General features: G+C 36.2%; 1 protein-coding gene across 1 annotated transcript in view; it reads left to right on the top strand.

Annotated features, from left to right (window-relative positions):
* Positions 1 to 27,336, top strand: part of LOC150095672 (flotillin-2-like) — a 151,666-nt gene that overhangs the window by 82,679 nt on the left and 41,651 nt on the right. The gene's annotated exons all lie outside the window — the stretch shown is intronic.

Below are 27,336 nucleotides of genomic sequence, written 5' to 3'. Positions count from 1 at the left end.
GCAGTTTTTCAAAGTAATTACTCCATACTTCAAGGATATCTTTTTCTCCTGTTTTCATTTCACCTTTATCATCTCTAATTCCTTTTACAGCACTCTTTCCTCCATTCCTAAGCTTCTTCAACAACCTCCAGAATATTTTGCCACCTTCTTGATATTTATTTTCTATATTCTTGCCAAAGTCCTCCCATGACTTTTGTTTAGCTAGTTTTACACACTGTTTAGCTTTCTTACATTTGTCTCTGTATTCTGTAAGAGTAAAAGCTGACTTATTTGCCAGGAACTTTTGATATGCTTTCTTCTTTTCCTTCACTGCCTCTTTAACTTCCTGTGTCCACCAGGGAGTTCTGATTTTTTTATCTTTGCACACAACCTCACCACATGCCTCTCTGGCAGAATCAATCAATGTTTCCTTCAGAGTTTGCCACTGAATCTCCAAGGTTTGATTCCTGTTCTCAAACTCTTTCATTTTCTTTTCAATAATATTTCTGTATTTTAGTCTACACTTTACATCTGAGAGCTGCTCAACTTTTATTCGCTTTAAAACTTTCCTACATGTTATTCTTTTCAATATGAAATTCAATTTTATCCTGCTCAAGACTAAATAGCGATCACTTCCAATTTCAAATCCTCTGTACACTCTGGTGTCCTGCACTAGGGAGAAAACATCACTATCAACAATAACATAGTCAATGAGACTTTTCTTATTCCTAGCCTCTTCTCTCCATGTGAATTTGTGCACATTTTTATGTTGGAACATGGTGTTAGTAATAACCAGTCCATGTCCTGAGCAGAAATCCAACAGATATTTGCCATTATTATTAGCTTTGCTCTTTTCTCCAAATTTTCCCAAAATGTTTTTGTATGTCTCACAATCATTTCCTACTCTACTATTTAGATCCCCAACAAGGACCAACTTTTCCTTTTTCATTGTGTCAGTTGCTTTTTCTAAAGCCTCAAAAAATTCCTCCACTTCTACCTTAGTAGAACCTTCTGTGGGACCATAGGCACAAATAAGTCTCATTGTCCAGTTCCCCATTCTCATATTTGCCCACATTACTCTACTTGAGACTGACTGCCATTCAAGAAGATTAGCCTCGTATTTTGTGTTGAATACTATGGCTACTCCTTCTTTTCCTTGATTGTTATTGCCTGAATATAACATTTTGTATTTTTTGCTCAGAAAGATCTCACCAGTTTTGGTTTTTTTTGTTTCAGTCACCCCTATTATGTCGATCTGGTACTTATCTAATTCCTCAGCTAGCTCCATTTCTTTGCCATTAAGGCTCTTATGCTTTTATATTCTATTTCATCTTCTAATCTTTTACTGCTTAACCATTTGTGATAGGCTTCTTTTTTCTTTTTGATTATTTCATTCTATTACCTTTTTTAAAGATGGGAATCATAGTTGCTTTTTTCTATTCTATTGGGGGCATACCAGTTGAATAAATTTTATTTAAAAATAATAAGAGTCTTTCTTTGAATCTTGTTCCTGCATATTTATATAGTTCTGAACCTCGCTTATCTTCTCCAGATTATTTTCCATTTCTTGTTTCTTTCAGGTTGATTTCTAATTCTTCTTTAGTTATTTCCTTTTCATTTTCATTAATTGTTTGCTAGTTGTCTTTTTTAAAATATTTGTCTGTCCACAATTCTGTGTAGTAATTTAGAAATTCTTCTAATTTCAATTCGGTGTTTAATTTTGTTTTCTTTGGTATCTGCATTTAAGTGTTTCAAAATCTTATATACATTGGGTCTTATTTTATATAAATCATGTTCTAAATTAGAAACAAATTTGTTCCATGATTCTTTGTCTTTTTCTGACTTCTCTTTTAGCTATGGCTCTTATTCTTTTATATTCTATTTCATCTTCTAATCTTTTACTGCTTAACCATTTGTGATAGGCTTCTTTTTTCTTTTTGATTATTTCTTTGATTGTATCATCCCAGATCTTCAGTTTTTTCCTTTTATTGAATTTTTTGGTCTTTCCTAAGCTTTCATTTGCTGCTGCATTTAGTATCATTTTTATATTAAGCCATTTTATTTCTTCATTTTGTTTTATTTTATCTACATATTGGTTAATTCTTTGTTCATATAGCCATTGTACATTTGTGTCATTCAATAGTCTAGTTTTATAAACAAATGTTTCAATTTTTCTTTCTGTTCTTGTTACTTGTAGCCATTTAGGTGGTAGTCTTAATTTTATTTTAACAAGGAAGTGGTCACTGCTTATTTCATATCCTCTGTGAACTCTAACATCTAGTGAAAATTTTGATGTCTTTTCATTTAATATGGAGTAAACTAATATTGATTTCCACCTCTTGCTGCCCAAGTATATTTATGTATGTCTTCATGTTTATAGAAGGAATTCATTATTTTTAGGTTATTATAAACTACAAAGTCAATCAATTTTTTACCATTCCTGTTTAGAATATGTTCTTCATGTATTCCTATATTATTATTAATTTTCGTGTTTCCAATTCTTGTATTTAAGTCTCCTGCTAAAATTACGTAATCATTTTTATTTATTTTATTATATATGTTTTGTAGCTGATTATAAAAATCAATATTATCCTGTTCTCTTCCTTCTTCTGGGGCATATAAACCAATTATTGTTAAATAGCCTCTATCTATTTTTATTCTAGCTTCTATTATTCTTTCATTCCATAATTTATAATGTTTTAATTGTTGCACTAAATTATTCAATTAAGTGCAACATGAATCAATTTTAAACATAAGTTATAAACAGAGGGAGAAAATCAATTCAGTTAAAATGTGGTAATGAAGTTTTAAGCCATAGTAGATCATAGGTATTATTTCTGGGAAAATTCCCATGTTACTCCTCTTAAAAACTATTATTTTTATGGCTATTATAGCCTGTTTTTGTTTAGGAGGAGTGTCCCTTATTTTAAATACATTGGCTTTTTTACTCAAGAAATTTTTAGGGCATTATAAGTGTATTTTAAAGGAAAATATAGCAGAATAATTGCGGAAGCAAATTTTGTACATACCTTGTTTTGATGCTAGGATGACTTCATTCTCCATGCTTCTGCTGTTAGGCTGTTAAAAAAAAGGGAGGGGGTAGTGTTTGACACAAGACAGGAAGAATAATTTTGAAAACCCGGGTTTTTTTCTAAAATAATATATATATATATATATATATATATATATATATATATATATTATTATTATTATACTTAAGGGTGCTTCTTTGGGCAAGGGGAAGGGTTTTATGGGAAAAATCATAGTAGATCAAACTTGGGGGTGGGGGAGATTCAAGATTTGGCATTCTCCTGACATGGAATATTACATCAAATGACTGCACACCTTGTCACACTGGCTGCAAGTGTTGTTGCTATTTTGTGGGGATTTTCTTAATATTTTTTTTTTTTTTTTTTTGCAAAGGGTAACTTTCTGTGGGAGATTTTTATGATCTGCAGTTCTAAAACTGTATTTGTCTTTAATTGTTGGTGGGGAAGAAGACTTAATAAAGAAGAGGAAGAGCTGAAAGACTTGCAAACATGTCTTCTACTGTGTAGAGAAAGAGATGGCTGCCCTTATGTATCTTTCGTGGTAATTCCACTCCCCCAACCCCATATACCACCTGATTGACCATAGTTGTGGTGGCAGATGTATTTTTTGTGTTCTTCTAGGCAGATGTTAGCAGATCTCTCAGTCTGACCATAATATGATAATTTTCAAGAACTAGGAATCTTGTGAACACCTGGAATAGAGAGGAGAGAAAGCAGATCCTAAGTAGGCAGAGAAAGGAAGCTGGCTGCAAATGAGGTTTGAAAGCAGCAGAGATTATATTTCCCCAAAGTTCTGGCTATTTTTTCTGAAGTTACCTGGATATAGGGAATAGTAATGGCATTACTGTTGAGAGGGATGTGAGGTGGAGGAAGGGACAGATAATGTATAGTTTTTTTTGGCATTGCAACCATTGGACAGGAAGGTTTGGTGAAGTTTCACTGTAAGGGAAGCTTGGTGGAGCACAGGTTGGAAGCTCTGTTGACAAGGGTTTAGATGACTCCATGTTATTGAAGGTGGGAAAGTTTATGTATCTATCTACCTGTGTAGGTGGGTTTTTGTAAATGGAGAAAGAACAGGTACCATTGGGCAGACATGCGATCAAATCAAAGTATCTAAAAATGGCAAGCTGTTTTTTTTTTTTCTTTTCTTTTCTTTTTTCAAGTAGTGCAACACCAAGGCAACTCGTAGCAAAGGTGGAGCAAGCTACCAACAACTCCTGTCTCAGTATCTCCTATAATGCAAAACACATCTCCTTGCGGATATGTCTAATGTTATGCATTAAGGGAAGGGCCACTACCCAGACTAGTTTCGACCTTTTATTGAGGTCTCTTCAGTGGGAGCCAGGCCCAAGTTGAGATACCAGGCAGAAGCATTAGCAGGTCATCTCTACCAAGCTCACACTTGGATAAAGGATTAAACTAAATTTATTATACTCTAACCAAGTGAAAAATAAAATTTCAACAAAAAAATACTGGTGGTGGTGGTGAGCAGTAGATGGTGTTGGTGTAGATGATGGAGAATTGTAGAGTAGGTGTCCTCCTTCGATGAGTCTTTGGACTCCTTGGAGGTGTCATGAAATAATAATAAATAAAAATAATTTAATCTTTATCTGGCACATGTCTAATTTGACATTAAAATCAAAACAACCATCTTGCCATTCTCATCCATGCAATTGCCTGGCATTGTGACAATGCTAAGTAGGTTAAAGTTTGTGATTTCCATGTTTCCTTTCCTTGGTTGGATTATGATTTTCAGTCTTGTGAACACTAAATGCATCCAGTGGCGTATTTAGGTATAGGCCCGGGCCTACAGTGGCAAATTTTGAGGGGGGCGGAAATTTCCAGGCTCTCATTTTTGTAATTATAACATGTTCCTTATATGCTGCATCTACTCACAAGTAGAGAAATATTTTTCTTTTCCTCATTGTAAGTTTAGTCTGCAAGCATATTAGCATGTAATCAGATTCTACATAATTATACGGACCGAGACACGTGCACGGAAAGCTACTGTATTGTTGCTGGTAACTTGACACAAAGGCAAGGCAATAGGGATCGCAGTCAGGAGAGATTCATGCTAATTAATTTTGTGTCGGTATTATTCTTACTAACTGTAACAACTTTTCCTTCTTTATTATTTTGAATTCAAATTAAGATTGTTAATTGTTGCCCTTCCTTCAACTCTTTAGTTCAGTATCCTGATATCTTTGTGGCAGTTAAGACGTGCTAAATCTGAAATTATTTTTAGAGTTTTCAGTGCCCTTGTCATATGTTGTCATCAGACTGGAGGTAATACTGTTTTATTGTTTTGCTTTTAAAAAGTTATAAATTGTGTAAATCATTCTGATACTTCCTGCATGTTTTAAATTACTATTTAAATTTTAAAACATGAGAGAGGTAGAAAGCTACTTAGTGGTAGTGAATATAAGAAGAAAAGAAAAGGAAGCGAAAATTAATAAAGTAGTATCAAAGACAAGAAAACTGTACAGTTTTTTTTGCTTCGGTATCTGCTAATAGCAATTGTGATTTGGAAAAAGAACAAGAAGTGGTTAAGGAGATGGAAATTGAATTTGTTTCAAATGACGTGTCTACAAATTGTCAGGATTTGTCTACAACAAATCCTGACAATTTGGCAGTACAGGCGATAGTGAGTAATGACCTAGCTGAGTGGATTCTAAATGACATAACATGCGAGTATATCGCAGTTAACAGGTTTCCACAAAATTTAGAGAGTGATCTTTCAAAATCACAAAGAGCTTATCCTGACAAAGTAATACATGTTTCTAAGAAACTCATTGAGAGGAATCTGATTTGATGGCAAAATAATAATAAGAGATTTTCTTGTTTACTCGAAAACAAGCATCAGCTCCCCCTCAACCAAAATGCCTTGACGCCATTTTGGTGGAGGGGGAGCTGATGATAGTCACTTTGTCAGTGGATTTAATGACTGGAAAAATGCAGAAGCACGAGTGAGTCATCACGAGAAAGCAACCAGAAGAAGAAATTAAATACTGGAAGGCTGTGTTAAAACGAGTAGTTGCAGTTGTAAAAACATTGGCCAGTAGAGGACTTGCTTTGAGGGGAAAGGATGACATTTTCTGTTCTGTGCATAATGGAAATGTGATGATGTATCTAGAGTTAATTAGTGAATTTGATTCCTTTCTTGCTGAGCACATTGCCAAAAGTGGGAAAAAAGGAAAAGGTTTCGTTTCCTATCTTTCCTTTGCCACATATGAGGAATTTATTAAAATAATGGGCGAGAAAGTAATCAAATTTATTGTGGAAGAACTTAAAATAGCTAAGTACTATTCCATAAGAGTTGACTCAACACCAGACTTGTCTCATGCTGATCAGCTGTCCTTCATTGTGCGGTATGTGAAAGAACATAGAACTCCTGTGGGGTGTTTCTTGCGTTTCATTCCTAACGTAAGTCAAAAATCTGGAGAGTTACAATAGGCAGTTTTGACTTCACTAAACGAGCTTGGAATTGATGTAGCAAATTGCAGAGGGCAGGCATATGATGATGCTAATAACATGTCAGGCAAGTACACAGGACTGCAAACAAGAATTCTTGAAATAAATCCATTGGCAGAATTCACACCGTGCGCTTGACATTCTCTGTCTCTAATTGGTACTTGCGTTGCCAAATCCTGTTGGTACTCTTCCACGTTTTTTTATGTCCTTTCAGAAAATGTACATATTTTTCACATCTTCAACACATCAGTGGAGTGTTCTAAGAAAGCATCTGGAGACTTCTGCAAAAGTAATCAAACGTCCTTCGCCTAATTGTTGGTCAGCTCGTGATGATGCCTGTCATAGTCTTCGTGAGGGATGGAAGGAAATAATTTCCACTTTGTCCGAAATTGAAAATGACACCACCCAGAAGAAAGTTACGCGATGTGAAGCAAGTGGGATTCTACGGCAACTTTAGTCACTGGAGGTTGGGATCATGACCTGCCTATGGGATGATATTCTCGCAAGAATGAATGCCACAAGCAAGAAATTACAAAGTGTTAACATTTGATATAGGAACGGTGTGTGGACTGTACGGGTCCCTTGAAAAATATTTCAAAGAACTAGATTTACTCTATGAATCCTATGAAGAACAGGATTTGAAGAAGCTTAGTGGAGTTGACTTGTACGAGGAAGAGAAAAAGAGGAAGAAAAAGCCCACCAGGTTTTTTGACGACAGCGCAGATGAAAGTAACGAAAATGAAGACGAGTACAATCCATCAGGCAGTTTCAAAATTGATACTTATGACACATTTTTGCACAGTCTCTCATTCGAAATGAATCGAAGAATAGTGTCGTATGAAAACCTCTCGAAGGAGTTCGGTTTCTCACAACAGTGCATGTGATATGTGAAAAGGACATCATAAAAGGGGCAAAAAAACTTCTAGAACACTTTTCGACTGATATTGAACCTGAATTTGTAAACAGATATCTGCACTTCAGAGTGCACCTAAAATCAAGTGGCCTAGAAATAAATATATTCCTACAACTTTCGCAGAAAATTCGACAGATTGAAGATCTACAAATTGATCTATATAAAAGGTTCAAGGTAGTCCTTCAATCTTTTTGTAGATACAAAAAGGTTGAAGGACTACCATAGAACAGTCCTTCAACCTTTTGAGGGCGGAAAACGATTGTTCAGCTGAGCAATTTGTTGCCATCTTACACATAAAAATCGTAACAGCAATGTCCAGATTGGGATATATATATACACTGTAGGGCTTCCTGTCAAATTTTCTGCGAAAGTTGTAGGAATGTATTTATTACAAATTGAGAGCGATATTACAAGGACACTGGGCTACGAGGATGTGGTAAATACCTTCGCCGAGCGAACAGCAAGACACAGAATATTCTAGGACATTTTGGGTGTGTCGTAATATATATATTTATATTATGAATTTATGATATAAATAGGTTATGCATGTAAATCAACATGTTCATTAAATATGTGGGGGTGGCATTTTCTGCTGGCCTAGGGGTGGGAAATATCTAAATGCACCACTGAAACAGTTCTTATAGCTGTGGAAATATGCATATCCTCTTACACTCTTTCCTTACCTAAGCCCTGGCTGAGAAGAATGCGAAGTTCATTCAAGAGAGGATTCAAGCATGTCACATCTTGCATTCATCAAAAATCTTCATCTTTCTTTTCTTAAATAATTCAAATTAACCAAATTAGCAACAACGCATCCAAAACTGATTTTCAGTTTTGGATATGTTGTTGCCCATATTCAGTCCAGTCTTAAGAAAGGTGACAATTCTGCACCATCCAATGACTGTTTAGTTTCTCTCTACCTTCTCAGGACTTTCTGAAACAACAGAAAATATCATTAATGTTTTAATGATATTTTCCATTCCTCTTAAAGGAATGAAATAAGCAAAGATTGTGCATGTTTACCTCCTACCTTCAATAAAAGATTCTCTTTGAGAAGTATTCTTTCATTTTTCACCCCATCCTCCCTTTTTTTTCTTTTATTTCCTATTACTTATGTTTTCTGTTTTGCAATCATTTTACTTGTTTTCAAGAGATTTTTTTTTCATACTTTTTTTTTTAAATTATTTAAATTTTATAATTTAGTTTACGATTATATTTATTTTATTTTGTCATACTTTGTTTTCATACATTGCCTTTATTAATTTTTTTTCTTTTGGTTTATTTAATTATTACTATTTCTCTTCCACAAAATGTTTCTTGGGACCATACATTATATAGACATTTCTTTTGTTGCATCATCTAAAGTCCTTCCTGCTCCAGAACACACCTTCATAAGTGAACTTCCTGACATCTTGTAAGCAAGTAAGTAGTGATTATTTTTTCTTCCTTCTTTTTTTTCCATCAGTCTTTTGAGAATCCCGCCTATAAAAGGGTGTAAACCTATATATAGTATTTTTGTATTAGATATGGCCAGATAATCTGAAAGCCTTGCCCTAGTCTAGGCCAAATGTGGAACTTTTTCAAGCTAATTCATTCACTCCTCTAATAAGCAGATTGTTATCACAATGAGTAATACAATTCTGACATCTAAAACTATTCACAAACATCTATGCTTATGATATGTATATAGCATGTTTGTTGGAGAGCAGATTATGCATTATTTAGTTGATGTGAACCACAACAGTTTTTCAGTAAGGTAAATTCACCATGTTAATTAGAGCTTTTTGTCATTATATAATGGAATGATTTTTTAATATATATATTGATGCCATACACAAAAAGTCAAGGGACCTATAGGCACATCAGTGCTGTGTGTGAAGCGCAGATGAGGACTGAGATAGTTTTTATTATTATTATTTAAGAGTTGGAGGTTGTAGTTGTTTTGGGAATTCTTTGGGAATGGAATGATTTTTTAATATATATGTTGATGCCATACAAAAAGTCAAGGGACCTATAGGCACATCAGTGCTGTGTGTGAAGCGCAGATGAGGACTGAGATAGTTTTTATTATTATTATTTAAGAGGAGGTTGTAGTTGTTTGGGAATTCTTCTTGAGGAAGGCTGTTCCAGAGGATAGAGATGGATGGGATAAAAGAGGATGAATAGAAACATCTTGTATTAACGGGTGCAACAGAAAGTGAAGGAATGATGGTTGCCAATTCACTTTGGAAGTAGTTGGAGAATAGACACAGTACTGAAATACTGCGCATGTGAGATAAGGTTGAAATGAGTCTGTAAGAGTGGAATCATGTATGAGCCTAATTTCATGCCTCTGGATGGTGTCAAGGATTTTAAGGGAAGTTTTAGGTGCACAACACCTAAACATGGACAGATTTGTGTACAGTGAAGAGTTGGGTGTAATATAGACTCTTGAACAAAAGAAAATGCCAAGTTCTTGTATACTGAGGAAGCTATTGAAGTGATGTGTTGTGTTGATACCAGGAAAACTGGAGGTAAACATTAGTCCAAGCAAAGAGATCTAATCTTGTCTGGTGATTTGTGTATTACTGAGGATAAGGGTAGGTGAGCTAGTATCTGTTTTGCATGAGAAAAGGCAAGCCTGTGTTTTGGTGGCATTAAACATAAGGTTGTCCTCATCCCATTGGAGGGTAATATGTAGATCAGTGTTTATGGCACTAGTTGTAGATGATCTTGTAGCCTGGGATGTCAGAGTACTGGATGATTTATGAAATGAATAGGATGAGTGGAGATTACTATCATCAGGAAAGGTGTGAATGGGATTAGTGATTATTGTACGTCGTTTATTTATAGGAGAAAGAATGCAGGTGATAGGACAGAGCCTTGAGACACTACAGCATTGATGGTGAAGCTCAGAGAGAGTGGAGCCATCTACCATGACTCACAAAGAATGACTGGAGAGAAAGCTAGCTGCCTAATTATAGAGAGTGGCAGGGAGATTGAAGAATGGCAGTTTGTTTAGTAGGCCTCGATGCCACACACATGGCTGAAAGCTTTGAAAATATCAAGGGCAATAGCACAAGTTTTGCTGAACCTTTCCATGGTACATATCCAGTGGTGGATGAGGTAAGCTTACAAGAAGTGTCAGCCGTGGATCCTGAATGGAGGAATCTGTGCTAGTGGTCACTGATTAATTCGTGGGCCGAGTAGTGGAGGAGTTGGCTATTGATGACTTTTTTCCATTACTTTGGAGAAGACAGAGGTGATGACAGGTCAGTGATTGAAGTAGACTTATATCACCCTTTTTTGGAATAGGATGGATATGAGATTGTTTCCATGCATTGGAATAAGTGCCAGATAATATATATAATAAATTATAGAGACAATGCAGGATGGGTGTTAGCTCTGGAGCATAGTGTCTAAGAACAACTGGAAAGATTCCATCAGGACCAGAAGACTTTTTTAGCATCTAAGTTTAGTTATTTTCTGATGACTTTTTGTCGAAAAACTCTAGGAGGCATACAGTGCTTAGATTCTGGTATGGTAGTGATTTCCCTTGGTTATCTATGCAGGATTTTGAGGAAAAGAGTGATGCCAGGAGGTCAGCTTTATCTTTGGATCATATAATAACAGTGACAGCATCAGGATGAGACCGAGGTGGCAGTGAATGAAGGCAGAAGTTGCATCCAACGGCCTTAGCAAGCGACTAGAAGGCACAGCTTCCATTTGGACAGGAGTTTTCTGTTAGTGGCCTTTATAAAATCAGATTTATATCTACTGATGACTGATTTGCATATGTTGCATGCTTTGGTATAGGCAGAGTATGAAGCTGGAGTTCTTGATGCAAGGTTTTTTCATTTGACTAGTTACAGAACTTGTTTAATTATGTTAATGATATACTAACCTTGGGATTTTTTATTACTCAAGTAAAGATAACCTGATATTTTGAACTGCACTGTTTCTGACATTGAAATATTCTACTTTGATTTCCTTGAATTTTTTTTTCACTAGTTAGAAATTAAACTTACCAAGAAATTATCTTTTTATTTAATCCTTTTTCCAACTAAACAAACAAAGTTTAATGTGAAGTAGTTTCACAACTAAATTACTTGTGTATAGAGGCTGATGAGTTCACTTCATTTACCTTAGTGTTTCATTGTGCATAATGCTATGCATTATGGAAGGGCTATAATGATGTGTGTTATTTCGTATAATAACGTTATTATAAATATGTAATCGTACCCGTTGTTTACAATCTTTCCTTCCCTATTTTGGATGTATTCCTACCTTCCAAAATCTATATTCCTTTCACCTGAGAGCAATGGAAAAATTTGTTTAAGTTATCGACTGCGCCACCCATTCCTCGATATGGTAAAAGAAATATGATACTTCCAGTAGGTTGCAAAATGTCTCACAACTATATAAAATAACACTTGATCGTCCCCAAGTAATCAATTTTACTTTGCACTCTAGGCCCTTCACTCACGCACACTCTATATCAGATTTTCCCGTTTAGGTTAGATTTTTTTGGGATCACTGCATTGCAATAAGAACAAGATCAGGCAAAACTCCACATAAAATGCAACAAAAAATTTAATTGATCAATAAGCAGACATATATTGTACACTAAAATAACAGGGGTAGTCCTCTGTAAAATTCTCAAAATACTAAGGCAAAACATGCATGTATCTTTGCTTCAATAAAGTACACATTATGTTATTTGTTTAACTCAAGGAAATATCTTTAACAAAATTCTCAATACGTGGAAAAACAGCATTGAAGACATATCACGATCAATACAACAATTTCTTAAATTAGCTAAGAAAAGCCATACATGAATGTATGCAAGCATTAGGTTAAGTTATAACATAAATCATTCCCTAGGAATTAGCTAAACTCATTGTCCGCATGGTTAGCCTAGTGGCCTTGTGCTTCGCAACCATATGCCTGGGGAAGGAATATCCTGGGTTCAATTCCCGTCGCCGACGTGAGGAGCTTAAGGATCTTCCTCAGCCATAGCCAAGTTAGCCAGTCTTGGGCATGGATAGCAGGGTTTTTTTCCCAGTTTATCTGGGGGTTTTCATCCCGCAAGCAGGCAAACCGGCCCCGTGAACACACAGATCTACAGCCATAAATACTTACCCCCTCATGAGGGGGCTCAACTCGCCCCAATAGGACGGGGGAGAAGAGGGAGGAAACTCCATATGAATAAATAAATAAATAAAAGCTAAACTCATTCATAGATTCATCACCAAATTCCCGACAGAACGAGTCTTTAAGTATACTCAGGCTATTAATGTCCCTCTTAATTGAATTGTCAGTTCATTAACCTATCCTTAAAAATTGTCACACAGTCTTAACAAAATAATATTCAGACTCACATGGGCTGTCTTCTATAAGGGCACATCCTTCAAATTTCCGCTGGCTGTGTCTTCCTATGATCCCTTTTTCCTTTTATTCTTTTCTTCTAGGTCCTTGGACTACCGGCAGCTCATCAGGTCAGCTCACGGGACTAGGGTGACTATTCATTGGCGTACTAAACACACTGGCGAAGGATCGCGATTTATCAGGGCCTTCACGGACTCTGTAGAGCGGAATGGCTCACGGACAAGTTTGGCTGCTCCTTGGCTGTTCGTCCCCTGGTCATCCTTGCTTCTGGGCTACGTCGACATGCAGCATTTCTCCCTTTGAGCTTCGGCTTTCACCTCGGCACGTCAGGGCTTCACTCTAAATTCATACTATGCCATCTCTCCTTCACCGTCTCCTCCTCCCATCTTATATCCTCCTCGGTTCCGAAACCCTGAGTTCAGTTTTCTCAATCCCGTGCATTCCTTGCATGCACTTATGAGAACCCCTTAAGTTATCATGATTCCTGGTTCTGGAACTTCCGCCGATCCCCTTCATTCTCCGTTTTCATGTGCTAATCAGATTATGTTGGCTAGCGGAACATTCATTTGAATCTTGCCGCCCCCTTTCTGCATTGACCTTGAGGTTACTTAGGGTCGAACTTGTAAACAAAACTTCAAAAGGCTTTCCTGTAGGGCGTTTCCCTTTAGCCTTGACAATTTTACATCTTTTATTTTTTCAAAGAGATGGCTAATTCTCGTTGGGCTGTGCACATGCTACATAAAGTACTGAATACTAAAGGAAAAGATTATTTACAGGTTTTCTGGGTTTTGCCTATCTGTAAAAACTTGATGTACTTTTTATGCAAAAATTCTTCTTGTTGTATTGAATTTTTACAGGATGACTACTCCGACCAGTTTTGACCTTTATTGAGATACTAAGTTTGAATTAATGCAGAAGCCATATATTTCCCATTTACATGTAATAAAGATGTTTATCATCTCATTATTAAAATACTCTGAATCAGAGATAGGCATAGAAAGTTTTTTCACTTGGTTACAAATTAAATTAAATTAGCTTCCACTTCAGGTGATAAGATGTAATGAACTGCCTGCCACTTCTGGATTGAGTATTGTTTTCTCACTTAAATGAATGCTAAAAGAAAGAAAATTATAGATAGTTTGTAGTTTCCAAAGACTGTGTGTGTGTGTGTGTGTGTGTGTGTGTGTGTGTGTGTGTGTGTGTGTGTGTGTGTGTGTGTGTGTGTGTGTGTGAAGTGCAAATAATATTCATGCTTTCTGATATTAGTATATTTGTCAGTTATTTTAGGATTTTTTAATTGCATACTTGGTTTATTATATAGTTTTTTTCATTTGGCTAGTTACAGAACTTGTTGTTTAATTCAGATTGGAGTAAAGATTAGACCAGCACTTAATGTTAACTCATAATTCTACAATACCCCTCCTCCCCAAATAGCTTTGGGGGGGGGGGTAAAAGGTATAAGTGTTTTGTATTTACAGTATAACTTTACAATGGTTGAACAGCAAATTTGGGTGGGGTAAAATATTTTCAGGTTTAAAAATTCAGATCATGAAACACTGCAAGAATGGTAAAATGTTTAAAATGGTAAAACTTTTTGATGCCTAGTGAAATTTTAAGTGATCCAGAAACTATCTAAATAGTTGAAATATTTTACTTGTTTTGTAGATTCTCAATTGAGAATGCAGCTAATATTTTCTATGCTCCTGCTTATTTTCATATTTTTGGTCTTTTTATTGCTGATATTCAAGCCAAATTTGTTACAGCAAATGTTATTCAGTTAGTTAGAGAATCCTGGAGATGTGCACTGGAGGTATATCATCTGCATAAAGGAACAAGCTAGGTTTGATATCTCTGATTCTGATATTAGGGTTAATGCCAGATTTTTTCATAATACCTGATTGTACATCAAACCATCTTCCTGTATTCCCTTCAGTTCTAACCACTGACTTACAACTTAAATATAGACTATGTATTGTCCTATATAATGTTCATTTGTCCCATATAACTGGAGTGTTTGTGAAGCTTTTTCCTGGCACCTTGTCGTATGCCTTTTCTAGATCCACAAAACTTAAGTACAGATCTCTGTCATACTCCCATGATTTCTCAACTATTTTTATAATGTGAAAATCGATCCTGATAACCTCTATTTGGACTAAATCCTGCTTGTTCTCCCAGTTTCTTTTCCACAATTTTTCTCGCCTTCTTTTCAAGTATGCTTGCATAAATCTTACCTGGAACACTTAGTAGAGAAATTCCTCTGTACCTATTATGGGGTCTAATGGAATAAATACAGTACATATAAATAATTAATCAACACATTTAATCACTTCTATATTTTATCTCAGTCACTGAGACATTGTCAGGGAAAGAGTATTAAAATTTCAAAAACAAACAAATTTGCACAAACACCAAGTGGAAACGATTAGACTGAAAGCCTAAAGTTTCTGGGGGGGGGGGCACCCTCTATGGGTGCTGTTGGCTAGCCCTAGCTGTGTTTGGCAGGAGGCCTAAGAATTAATGTTTCCCAAATCTTGGGAAGTTTAATACAACCATATTTATTGAGATTAGGTTGGTTTTTAATTCTGCCGATTCTAAAAAAAGCATTTCGAATTTGTATTTTTTGTGGTGAAGCATAGCAGTTTTTTTTTTCCACTTGATTCTGTGCAAGCCCTGACTTACCATACTTATGCCAACAGATATGTTTTTTATGTTCTTCTAGGCAAATGCTAGCAGATTCCCAGTTTGGCTATAATAAGATAAGTCACAGGAACAAGGAACTTTGTAAACATCTGGAAGTGATAGAGGAGGTAGAGAATCCTTGGGAGAGCAGATGAGAATGGCCAGCTTTAGATAAGGTTTGAATGCCATGCAGAGATTGTGCATTTTTAGAGTTCTGGCTATTTTTTTCTGAGATTATCTGGATATAAGGAATGAGAGGGATGTGAGTAGATGAGAGGAATAATTCATTTGTTTACCTTTTTGGCATTGTAGCCATTGAGCAGGAAAGTCTGATGAATTAAAGAGAATTCAGCAGTAAGATCAGTTTCAGTAGAACAGAGATTGGAGGCTCTATTAACAAGGTTTTTATAACACCGTTATTGTTGAGAGAGGGGATGATGAGAAAGTTATGTGTATCTACCTGTGTTGGTGGGTTTTCTGTAAACTGAGAAAGAAAGGGTGCCATTGGGAAGATGTGTAATTAGAGTATCGAGAAAAGGCAGACTATTATTATTTTCATTTTCTATAGTGAACTGGATTGTGGAGTGCTATCTGTTAAAATGGAGGTGGAAGGAGTCTAACGTGTCTGAGCTATGTGGCAAATAGAGAACACATCATCACTATATCTTAACCAGATAAAGGGTTTAAGAATAGCAGTATCAAAGCATGTTTTTCAGAATGCTTCATGTAATAATTGGCTGGAGAGCCAATGAATTAAAAGGAGGTGACGTCAGAGATAATCATGATATCATTATTTTCTAAAATTAAATTTTGGATTAAAGATTTGAAATGAATGGAGTTTGTAATATAAAAAGAAGAAGATTGACCTGTAAGTTGGGGTTAAGGATTTTGCTAACTGCTTGGCTAATTTAAAGGGGGTGTCAGTAGCATTTACTGTGGGATGGAGAGGGTTATCGAATTTTTAGCAATCTGTATATACTGGTGGAGAAAATTAAACTGTTTGAGGTTCTTTTTAACTATTTTAGGAGGCCAAGATGTGGCATTTTAAGAAGCCTTTTTAATGTTTTCTTTTGGGAATTAGTGAGATCATAATCCAGTGGTTTATAAGTAGTGAAGTCTCTAAGTAAGACATTCATCTTCCCATTATATTCACTGCCATTGCTGACCACATTGGAATCACCCTTATCAGCTCTAGTGATTATTATGCTACTGTCTTTGTCTAATTTACAGAGAGAGAGAGAGAGAGACAGGAGTTGGCTGTTAGAGAGATTTCTTCTACATGGACTGTAAAGTTGTGGCCAGGGCTAAGAATGCTAATGGCTGTTTTGTTGAGGCTTTTTTTAGATGAAAGGTTACTGCAACTTGAAGCGACCAACTGTGGATGAGAAAAAAATCTTTGCAGATTGTTATATTAATGTATTTCTCCTTAATTTTTAGAAATTCTTTATGGGACAATTGATCTGATATACACTGGTATCCAAAAGCTAAGGATGGCCTACCTTTTTACCTGTATATGAAAAAATTTCATCACTACAGCCAAATGTGGATGGAAATTTATTTCTAGCATACTAATAAATTATATTACACAAACCATGTGTCATAAATTAAATTGCAATACATTTTCAGCAAAAGTTACAAGTTTCCTAAGGATGTAGTTAAGGAATTAATGTACGGTGCTTAGAAAACTATGTGGATAGACATTTCAGTATGGAATATGTCCATTCCGTCTCCCTATTATGTCCCAAATGTTTTCCATGGGGTTTAGATCTGGGGAGCAGCATGCTTGCCACTCGATTCGATTAATATCCCCAGTCTCCAGAATTATCTCCACATACTCATGTATGATGTAATATGGCATTTTCATTGGTAAATATGAATTCTTTGCCTACAGCACCACAGAACAACTAAACATGACATCGAAGAACTTCATTGCAATGTCATTCACCAGTCAATCCATTTCTCCAGCACTTAAGCTTCTATCCCAATGGCTTTAACAAGCCTTTAAGGCCCACAACCTTCCAAGCATGCTTGGATTTCGTAACCGAAATACGAGGATAGAATGGTCACTCCTATGCCTCAAGGTATTCTTGGCTGTATCCCTGTGTGTTCACGGGGCCGGTTTGCCTGCTTGCGGGACGAAAAACACCAGATAAACTGGCGGAAAAACCCTACTGCCTGCGCCCAAGACTGGCTAACTTGGCTATGGCTGAGGAAGATCCTTCAGCTCCTCACGTCTCCGACAGGAATCGAACCTAGGACACTCCTTCCCCAGGCATATCGTTGCGAAGCGCAAAGCCACTAGGCTAACCGCGCGGACACTTAAGCTTGGTGCATCCATTAAGCATAATGCCTCCCCAGACCACGATCCCAACACAACCTAATTCATCCCTTTCAAGACAATTCTCGTGACAGTAAGCAGTACCATTTTCATGGCAGATCAAGTGACCTCTAGAATTGGAAGAAAGACTAAAACGACTGTCATCTGTAAAGAGGAGATTAACTCATTGGTATTTTGTCCAATTTTTATGGATGGAACACCATTTAAACCATGCTCTATGTGATGAGCTGTGGATAAAGGGAAGCAGACTACAGGCATATAGACCTACTTGTCTCAGACATATTTCCACAGTTTGTCGAGATATCTACGTACCTGTCCTTGAATAGAGCTGACCTGCTGTGGTGGATCAATTACATTTTGCTGTTATAACCAAAAATCTGTCTTCATGCTCCATGGTAGAGGTGAAGGTGACCTTAACAAACATTTGGAACACATCCCATTGGTTTGAAATGCTGCCCAGAACCTAGATACAATGCTATGTGAGATTCCAAACTCTGGCAATATCAGTAATTCTGCTGTCTTCTTCAAACTTTTTCAATAAATTTTCTCGTCACATGAAATCATGTCTTTGAGACATTACAAGATATTAAGTTTGCAACTTTATTCCTTCATGAAAACAGTTCATACACAATTTGCTAAGCACAACCTTTTGCCTTTTATCCTGTTGAGCTCTACCATGTGATCTGTTTGGGGTCATGGTTGTATTAGGTTGTATTAAACTTTCCAAGATTTGAGAAACTTTAAATTTTAGACTTCCTTCACAATTGCCCTGGGGCAGGGGGTGGGGTCTGTTGGCTAACTAAGGCTAGTCATCAAAACCCCTAGAAAACACCCCTAATAGGACTTTAGGCTTTCAGTCTAATCTTTTCCACTTGGTGTTTGTGTATTTTTTTTTGTGTGTGTTTTTGCAATTTCAATATTGTTTTCCTAACTATGTCTCAGTGACTGAGATGAAATATAGGAGTGATTAAACATGTTATTTAATTATTTATGTGTTGTATTTATTCCATTAAATCCTGTAATGAGTTCAAACCAGCATGTAAATCTAATAGCTAATTGGAAATTCTTCTGTAATTCTGACATTCACGATTTTTATAGATGGGAACTCTGAGAGCTCTACTTCAGTCATCTGGAATTTGACTTTCTGACCAGGCCCTCTGAATTATGTAGTATATCCACTACAAAACTTTTATACCTCCATATTTGAGCATTTCTGGTTGAATCGTCTGCTTCAGCTGCCTCTCCACATTTCGCATTTTTAATTGCCTTTTCTACCTCAAATATCGATACGTACTCCTGTTTCATTCCTCCTGGAAATGTTCAGCTACTGTTCTGTTACTGTTTCATTTATCATCACCATTTGTCTGTTGCAGTTTCTGTAAACCCATTCCACACCAGTCCTTTATATTGTCTATCCATTCTCTGTATGGTCTACCTCTTCTGTTTACACCATCCATAATATCAAACATGAATGTCTTTATCTTCTGCTCCTCACTCATTCTGCAGATGTATCCAAATAATTGCATCTTCCATTGCATAATCTTCTGCATTAAATTCTCCTTTGGTTGTATCTTCTAATAGAGATCTTCATTTGTAATTTTCTGTAATTACTCATTATATTCTTAGACTTTTCCTGTAACAAGTTATTTCAAATGCCAAAATTCTTTTTCTTGATTCCTTATTTATTACCTATGTTCCAGATCCATACAATACACTGCTAAAGATGCATGTTTCTGGTACTCTTAATTTTATTTGCAGGCTGATCACTTTACTTTTCCAGATGTTATCCATAGCCTTCAGATTTGTTCTTCCTTTTGCAATCCTGATCTTTATTTCTTTTTTACAGTCCAAATCATATGTCATTTTACTTCCCAAATATGTGAATTGTCCAAATTTTCTGTATCAATTCCATCCACTTGTATCTTTTGTTTCATGTTCTTCTCATCGAATGCCATTGTCTTTGTTTTTTAGAAGTTCATAACAAGTCCAAATTTCTTCCCTTCCTCATTTAATAGTTTCGTTGTTTTTTTTGTAGTTCACTTTCATCTTCCTCAATAATAACAATGTCATCTGTAAATCTCAGATTGTTAATTCTCATTCCATGTACTGTTATTCCTTTTGCATGTTTCTTCATTTTGTCCATTGCTCTTTCTAAATATGCAGTGAAAATGTTTGGTGATATTGATCCCCGTCTTGTACCTGTACTTGTTCTAAACCATTTCCCCCGAATCATCACCTATTCCGACTGTTGCCACTGCATTCTTATAAACATCTTTTAATATAGCTATTAGTTTTCTGTCAATTCCATAAGATTCTAGCACTGATAATGTCACTTTCTGGTCTATACTATCAAATGCATTCTGAAAATCAACGAAGCAAGTATATATGTCTGTTTGTTTGTTTTCTCTTAGCTTTCTCTGCTGTTAACCTCATTATCAAAATCTGTTGAATTGTACTTCTGTCTTTTCTAAATCCAACTTGCTCATCTGCAAGGTATGCTTCCAATTGTGTTCTCAATCTTTCTGTCAATATCACCATCATCCATCACCACATTATAGAACTGCTTTGACAGGGTGACTTGTCAAAGCAGTTCTATAATTTTTACATTCTAGCTTATTTCTTTCTTGTATAATGTCACTAATATCGATTTCACTCACTCCTCTGGCATTTTCCCTTCCATACCATATTACATAGTTGGTGCATTTCTATAATTATACTTTCACCACCGTATTTAATCATTTCTCCAGTGATGTTATTATTACCAGGACTCTTGTTGTGTTTTAGCCATCCTATTGCTTTTTCTACCTCTCCTGCCTGGTGGTGATATCTGCTTCAATTCTTCAATCAGTTTTCCAACTTCATCTAAATCTAGTTTTTCTTGATATAGCTCACTACAGTATCTTGTCCACTGGTGTACATTTTCATCTTTAATCGGGACCTGTTTTGGTTGCCACCTTCTATTAATGGTTCTGATCATTTTGTTCACCTCCCTAGTTTTATGATCTCCATAATGCTGTTCTATATTTTTGAATTGACCATTTCATCTTATCCATTCTGACTGCTTTTTTCACCTCATTACACTTTCTTCTATATTGCTTCATTTATCTTCATTTATTGTACTAAAAGTAATTACTCTAAACATGTAAAACATCCTTATCGTCAGTTTTCATGTTACCTCTATCATCTATGATTTCTTTTACAGTACTGGTCATAATAAGAATATCAAATTAAAAGATGACAAATGAATCTTAGTTTAGTATTGAAATACTATGAGCAAATGCTACTAGTAGTTCTACTACTATGGCATAAAACTAATGAGATTAATTAGTTTGAGGTGACAAGACTTTTATTCCTGAAACTAAACTTTTTACTCATGCAGTATAGACACACTGGCTAGAATTAGAATAGAATAGTGTAAGAAAATTACACTCTTATTTATAGATATAAATATAAACACAAAAATAAACTTGTCATAATCTTGTTGCTTTAGTGTAATTATAAACAAGTCACTTCACAATTTGGAGGTGGGGGTAGGAGCCTGACAATTATGGTTTAAGCACTTTAGATCTATTCTCAAGAGGACCTCCACCCAGTAACTGATTGCAAGAGAATTAAAAATTACAGTTACTACCAAACATTAATACTATTGAAAGTATTTATTCTAAAGAAGTGAAATGTGAGAATTCCTTTCTCCCAAATTCACACTAGAATTTGATTAGATAATTTCCAGTGTCTTCATTTGTTCTGTATTAAAGTGGATGTGTTCTAATATGAGTCATTGGCACAAAGAAGATGAGGATTGAATTATATCAGGAGTCCTTTTGGGTGTCCACATTTCTTACAAAATATTTGGTTGGTTCCTAGTTATTATTATATAACACCTTTAAGGAGTCCAAGGTCTCATCGTGTGAGGGCACTACTCTATTGTACACCTTTTCCCCTACCAAATTCTCCAACTACTCACAATGACACTACTACCCATCAGTGCCATCTGCTGCCCACCATTAACAATAATAGTATTTTTGTCTGTAAATTGCTTCTGTTGTCATGGCTGATTTGCCTATACACAGGATGAAAACCTGAGTTTATTGGGAAAAAAAACCTTGCTACCTCTATATGAGATCTACTAACTCGGCTTCAGTTTTTTTGAAAAAGCCCATATAAAGATTCCTCTCTCATCATGATGAGCATCAAACTTAGGTCTTTTCCAATCAACAAGCACAATGTTTTGTCATTTTTCCAGTTGCATTACAGAGGCACTGTTAGTAGCTATTCAACTGAAGTCTTTTCTGTAATTAATTTGCCCATCCCCAACTGCAGAGTTTTGATCCAATATAGCATGTGATTGCTAGTGAGGAGTATGTGTCATATTTCACAGCATCTTGAAATCATTTTGCCTGTATTGCTTCTGGCAGGGGGGGGGGCAATGTCACTTAATTGGAACTACAGATAAAACTGGAAAAATAATTTAAGAAGACATCTGTATTCTATATCATTCTGCTGGTCTGGTCTGGTTAGCGTATCTGATCTTCTACAGGTATGAATACTGCCATAAGCATGGATGTTTGTGAATATCTCTAGGTGGGAGATGAATTTCATTGTCCTGTGCAACACCACTGTCACTTGAAAAAGTTTCATGTTTGGTCTCCAGGTCAAGGTTTCTGAACTATGCAAAAAAGAAATAAAAAAATATAAAATTGATAAGAAAATAGAAGAAAAAAAAATCCTTAGCACATCCCCATGGTAGAAATATATGATCAGTTTACAAATAACTTTTTATGGGTGGGAGTTACATTAAAAAAAATGTATAATTTTTTTATGACTCCTCATGAAAGGTTGTAAATCTATACCATATGAGTGGCTGTGGATTAAATAATCCAGAAATCCTACTCTAAAAACTGTATTTACAAAGCTGCATTCAGGGTACCAGTAAGTTGGTAGTGAAAATCAGCTAATATATTAATGTTTTTTTGGTGCTATAGTATATGAGAAAACCCTTAGCATTCAATACCTTAAGATTACTCTAATAAATTATACAAACTGTTGTCTAAGAGTTTGAAGTATATCTCTATATTGCCTTCTATTAATGCATTAACTAGGTTCCCAACCTTATGTACAAGCCACATGAAACAAGAAAAAATAATACATTGCAAAAGTCATGTCATAGGTTTCATTGCCTAATGACACCATTCATTAGTCCATATATAAACTAATGAACAGTGTGGGTTTATTTGGTGATGAAACCTATGAAAAAGAAGATAAAATTTCCATTATTATTCACACCAAATTGGTGTGAATAATAATGGAAATTTTATCTGGCTGCCAGTTCAGTGGTGAAAATCGGCTACCATTTAAGTAAAGATGAATTATATCCAACAAAGACATTGATATGGAAATTTGTGTTTTACTTTGTGAAACTGAAATTGAATATCATGTAAGAAAATATAATCATTAACACAAGCTGTATTTTTATATTTAACAGCCAGCACTATTCCATATTTTGTGTATGGAAACACAAGCTTTTCAATATATTTCTCCCTTGAATTCCCATGTGACCTCCAGATAAAGCTGCCTTAATAAGAGGTGATACCTTAGTCTCCTTGATAAGAGTTTCTATTAGTATAATAACAAGGCATACTTTGGGTTGTTTTCTCATGTGTTGCTGAAAACTTCAAAACTCATAGCAGTGTCATGGACAGACTTAATTGGTGGACTTGATACTCGATATGAACAGTAGTAAATATTTTACCTGCTTTTCCATTATAATAAAATATTTGGAGTAATGATGTCATAGCTGTAGTCACAAACTAACTACATAAAGTTGTGCCTGTGTAGTATAGGTGGCATTGAAATACAGTAATGCATATCTGGCAATTTGGCATCCTGCTTTTTATTACAGGAAATACTAATATTAAACTACCAACTGGTAGTTCATTATCAAAGTAATCATTTGCATAGGTAGCTGATTTGTAGTTTGTTCTGGATATTAAATAACTGTCACGTGACTGGATGGGACCAGTTACTATATTTAAATATATAGCTATTATTTAAATGCATAAAATGTAGAAAGGATTGGTGTGATCTTGATTTCTGATTTCACTTGCTTACAAAATTCCAAGATTATTGTCAAAGATATTCCCAACAAAAACACACACACACACACACACACACACACAGATTTATTATATAGTTCTAGTCAGTTTGACATTATTAAATATAACTACATTCAGTTAGCTTCAGTTTTAGTTGGCCATTTAAAAATAGCACTTTCTTAGGAATGAAAATCTTTATTGGTCATTTGGATCAAGGGTTTACATTTTTAGAAATTACCTAGAAAAACTTCATATAAAAATTAAAAGTTATTATTACTAAAGGAAGAGCCATAAGACTTCATTTTGGGAATGTAAAATGACATAGGTAAAGTGGAAACTTGGTCCAATATTATTTCAAAGCTGAATGTTTGTAGGGACTATGAAAGTTTTGTAAGTTGACTTGAGAACTTACAAGAATACAATCCTTGGCATCCCCAAGTTGCCTTAGCTTGTACTACTTAAAAGACATGGGTGCTGCCCAGGTGTCCATATATTGCCTTTTATTAGTGCATTTGATAAAGGTTTCACTGGCCTGACAGCACTAATAAAAGGTGAATATATGGATGCTTGGGCTGTGCCCATGTCTTTTAAGTAGCTAAGGCAACTCAGGGATGCTGAGGATTGTATTATCATACATTTTCAGGTCAAATTACAAAACTTTCATAGTTTCTACAAATCCAGCTTTGAAATAATGTTGGCTCTAGTATCCACTTTGCCTGTCTATGCGAGTCGTTATCATTAATTAAATTTATGATACTTTACACATTTTTTCTATAATTATTATTATTATTATTATTGTTCCAGGCAACTCCAAGGAGTCGACAGACTCATCGAGGGAGGCCCTAACATCATGTCAAGAACAACTATTCGACATTGACACAGTATCTATCATACCTTGCCTTGAACTCATTCACGGTCGTAGCACCCACAACAGACTCTGGAAGCTTATTACACTCATTCACCACTCTCCAAGTAAAAAACCTAGCTCTAACACCCTTGTCAACCACGCTCTTGCCCAGCTTCCATGCATGGCCCCTAGTCCTCCCACCACCAGTCATATTTTCAAAAATATCTTCTGGATCAATCTTATAGAAACCATTCAGTAATTTGAATGTCTCAATCATATCACCCCTCCTTCGCCTATCGTCCAATCTCTGGTTCATTCCACAGACCTGCTGTCATCTTGGTCACTCGTCTCTGGATCCTCTCCACTTCCTCCCCATCACGAAGAAACCCTGGTGCCCATTACTGGGCACAGTAGTCCAGATGGGGTCTTATCAAGGCTCGATACAGAGGAACAACAACTTGTTTGTCTCTACATGTTAAAGTATTTTTCAGAAGCCAAGTGATTTGATGAGCTGATTTAGTCACTTTTGCAATGTGCCCCCTAAACTTCAATTCCCTATCCACCAGCACTCCCAAATCCCTGGCCTCATCAATCTCCTGGAGTACGGTTCCACCAATGCGATATAATGCTGCTATTCTTTTCACCGCAAAGTGCATAACCTTACACTTTGCCACATTAAATTGACATCCATTTTTTCTAGCCCAGTCCTCCAAACTATCCAAATCATCCTGTAAAATTTTGACATCCTGTGCACTCACAATTGCTGACCCAACTTTGCATCATCAGCAAACAAGTGAACACTTCCTCTCAAATCCTTTCCTATATCATTGATGAACAAATTGAAAAGCAGTGGTCCAAGAACAGAGCCCTGCGGCACACCACTAGTCACAAGCCGTCTTTTAGACTCCACTCCTGAATAAACCACTCTGTGGTATCTCTCCTTCAACCACCCTCCTATCCATCTCACTAACCCTATATCTCCATCTTCTTCAGTTTACTGATTAGGGTTCCATGTGGTATCCTGTCAAAAGCCTTAGCAAGGTCCAGTAGAATCACTGTAAACCCATTACCCCTATCCAGTTCAGCCGTCACTGTGTTATAAAACGTGAGCAAGTTACTGAGACATGGTCTACCCTTCACAAAACCATGTTGTCCCCCATACAATATCCCATTTTCATCTATCCAATCCTGTATTCTTTTCTTGATTAATTTCTCTAAGACCTTGACAATGATTCCTATGCTAATCAGTCGGTAATTTACAACAGCAGTCTTGGAACCACCTTTCTGCAGTGGAACTATTTTCCCCTCTTTCCACCCCCTCGGGACTAACCCAGACCCGAGACTCAAATTAAACAAAATGGTCAAGGGTACTGACAATTCTTTAGCAGCTTCTCGTACAACATGAGCTGGTATACCATCCAATCCCACGGATGTATTGACATTGAGGTTATGCAATAGACTACTCACCTCCACTTCATTCACCACAATTCCCGTATAATCTATTGGTTTATTCGTTTCTGCAATGTCACCACCTGGTTGATATATACTTGCAAAGTGCTCACTCAGTAACTCAACTATATCAACTGATTCAGTTACCTCCCTACCATTGGCATTCTTTAAAATCATTCTGCCATGTACATTTTTCCTTTTACTTGCTGCATATCTAAAAAACTGTTTAGGATTCTCTTTAGCCTGCATGGCCAATGTTCTTTCGTAATCCTTTTTTGCTTTTCTTACCACACTCGTTACCCTTCTGGCCTGCGCTTTATACCGTTCGTGTGCCTGCCGGTCACCTTTCTCCTTAAATTCCCTCCATAGTTGTTTCTTTTTTTGCAGCTCAAGCTTAATGGTGTTATTCATCCATTTAACCCCTACTTGATTTATTATTTGGACTCTAGGTATACAGTCAGCCATTGCTTCATGCAAACACTTCTTAACTGCCTCCCATGCACTATCAACTTCTAGTCCTTTTAGTTGTACATGCCATGGCACTGAACCAATCAAACTCCTAAGCTTGTCATACTTTCCAGCACGATAATTCCACATGTACCCTGTCTTAATTGAAAATTCCACACCTTTAGCTACCTCCCAAGTCAAGACCCTATGATCACTCTCACCAGTTGGTGGCAATGTGGTCATATTTGTTACAGCCAAATCCTCAGATGTAATTACTAGGTCAAGCACTCTCTGACCCCTAGTATTTTCCATTACATGCTGTCGCAGATAGTTATCCCTTAATAACCGCATAAAATCCAATTCCTTCCTCCCGTGTGTCCTCTCCTCGCTCCAATCAATGCGACCATAGTTGAAATCTCCCATAATAATTACCCTCCTTCCCCTCATTTCTTCTATTTGCTTGTGCATACTGTCACCACCATCTTTTCCATCACCTGGTCTATAGCAGCACCCAATTGTATATTTAGTTCTGCTAGCCACAATCTCACACCAAATGGCCTCAAATGTGCTCTTTTCTCTATTCTGCAATTCAACTTCTATTCTCCTTGGCTGTAGCTCATCAGCTATCATCAACAATACTCCTCCCCCCATTTTATTCTCCCTGTCATTCCTCAATACACTGTATCCATCACATTCAATCCCAC

The sequence above is a fragment of the Typopeltis vanoorti genome, chromosome 20 (assembly GCF_054136105.1).
Source record: "Typopeltis vanoorti isolate ZY-2024b chromosome 20, IOZ_Tvanoo_1.0, whole genome shotgun sequence".
Taxonomy (NCBI): Eukaryota; Metazoa; Arthropoda; class Arachnida; order Uropygi; family Thelyphonidae; genus Typopeltis; species Typopeltis vanoorti.
This window is presented reverse-complemented; position numbering and strand designations above follow the sequence as displayed.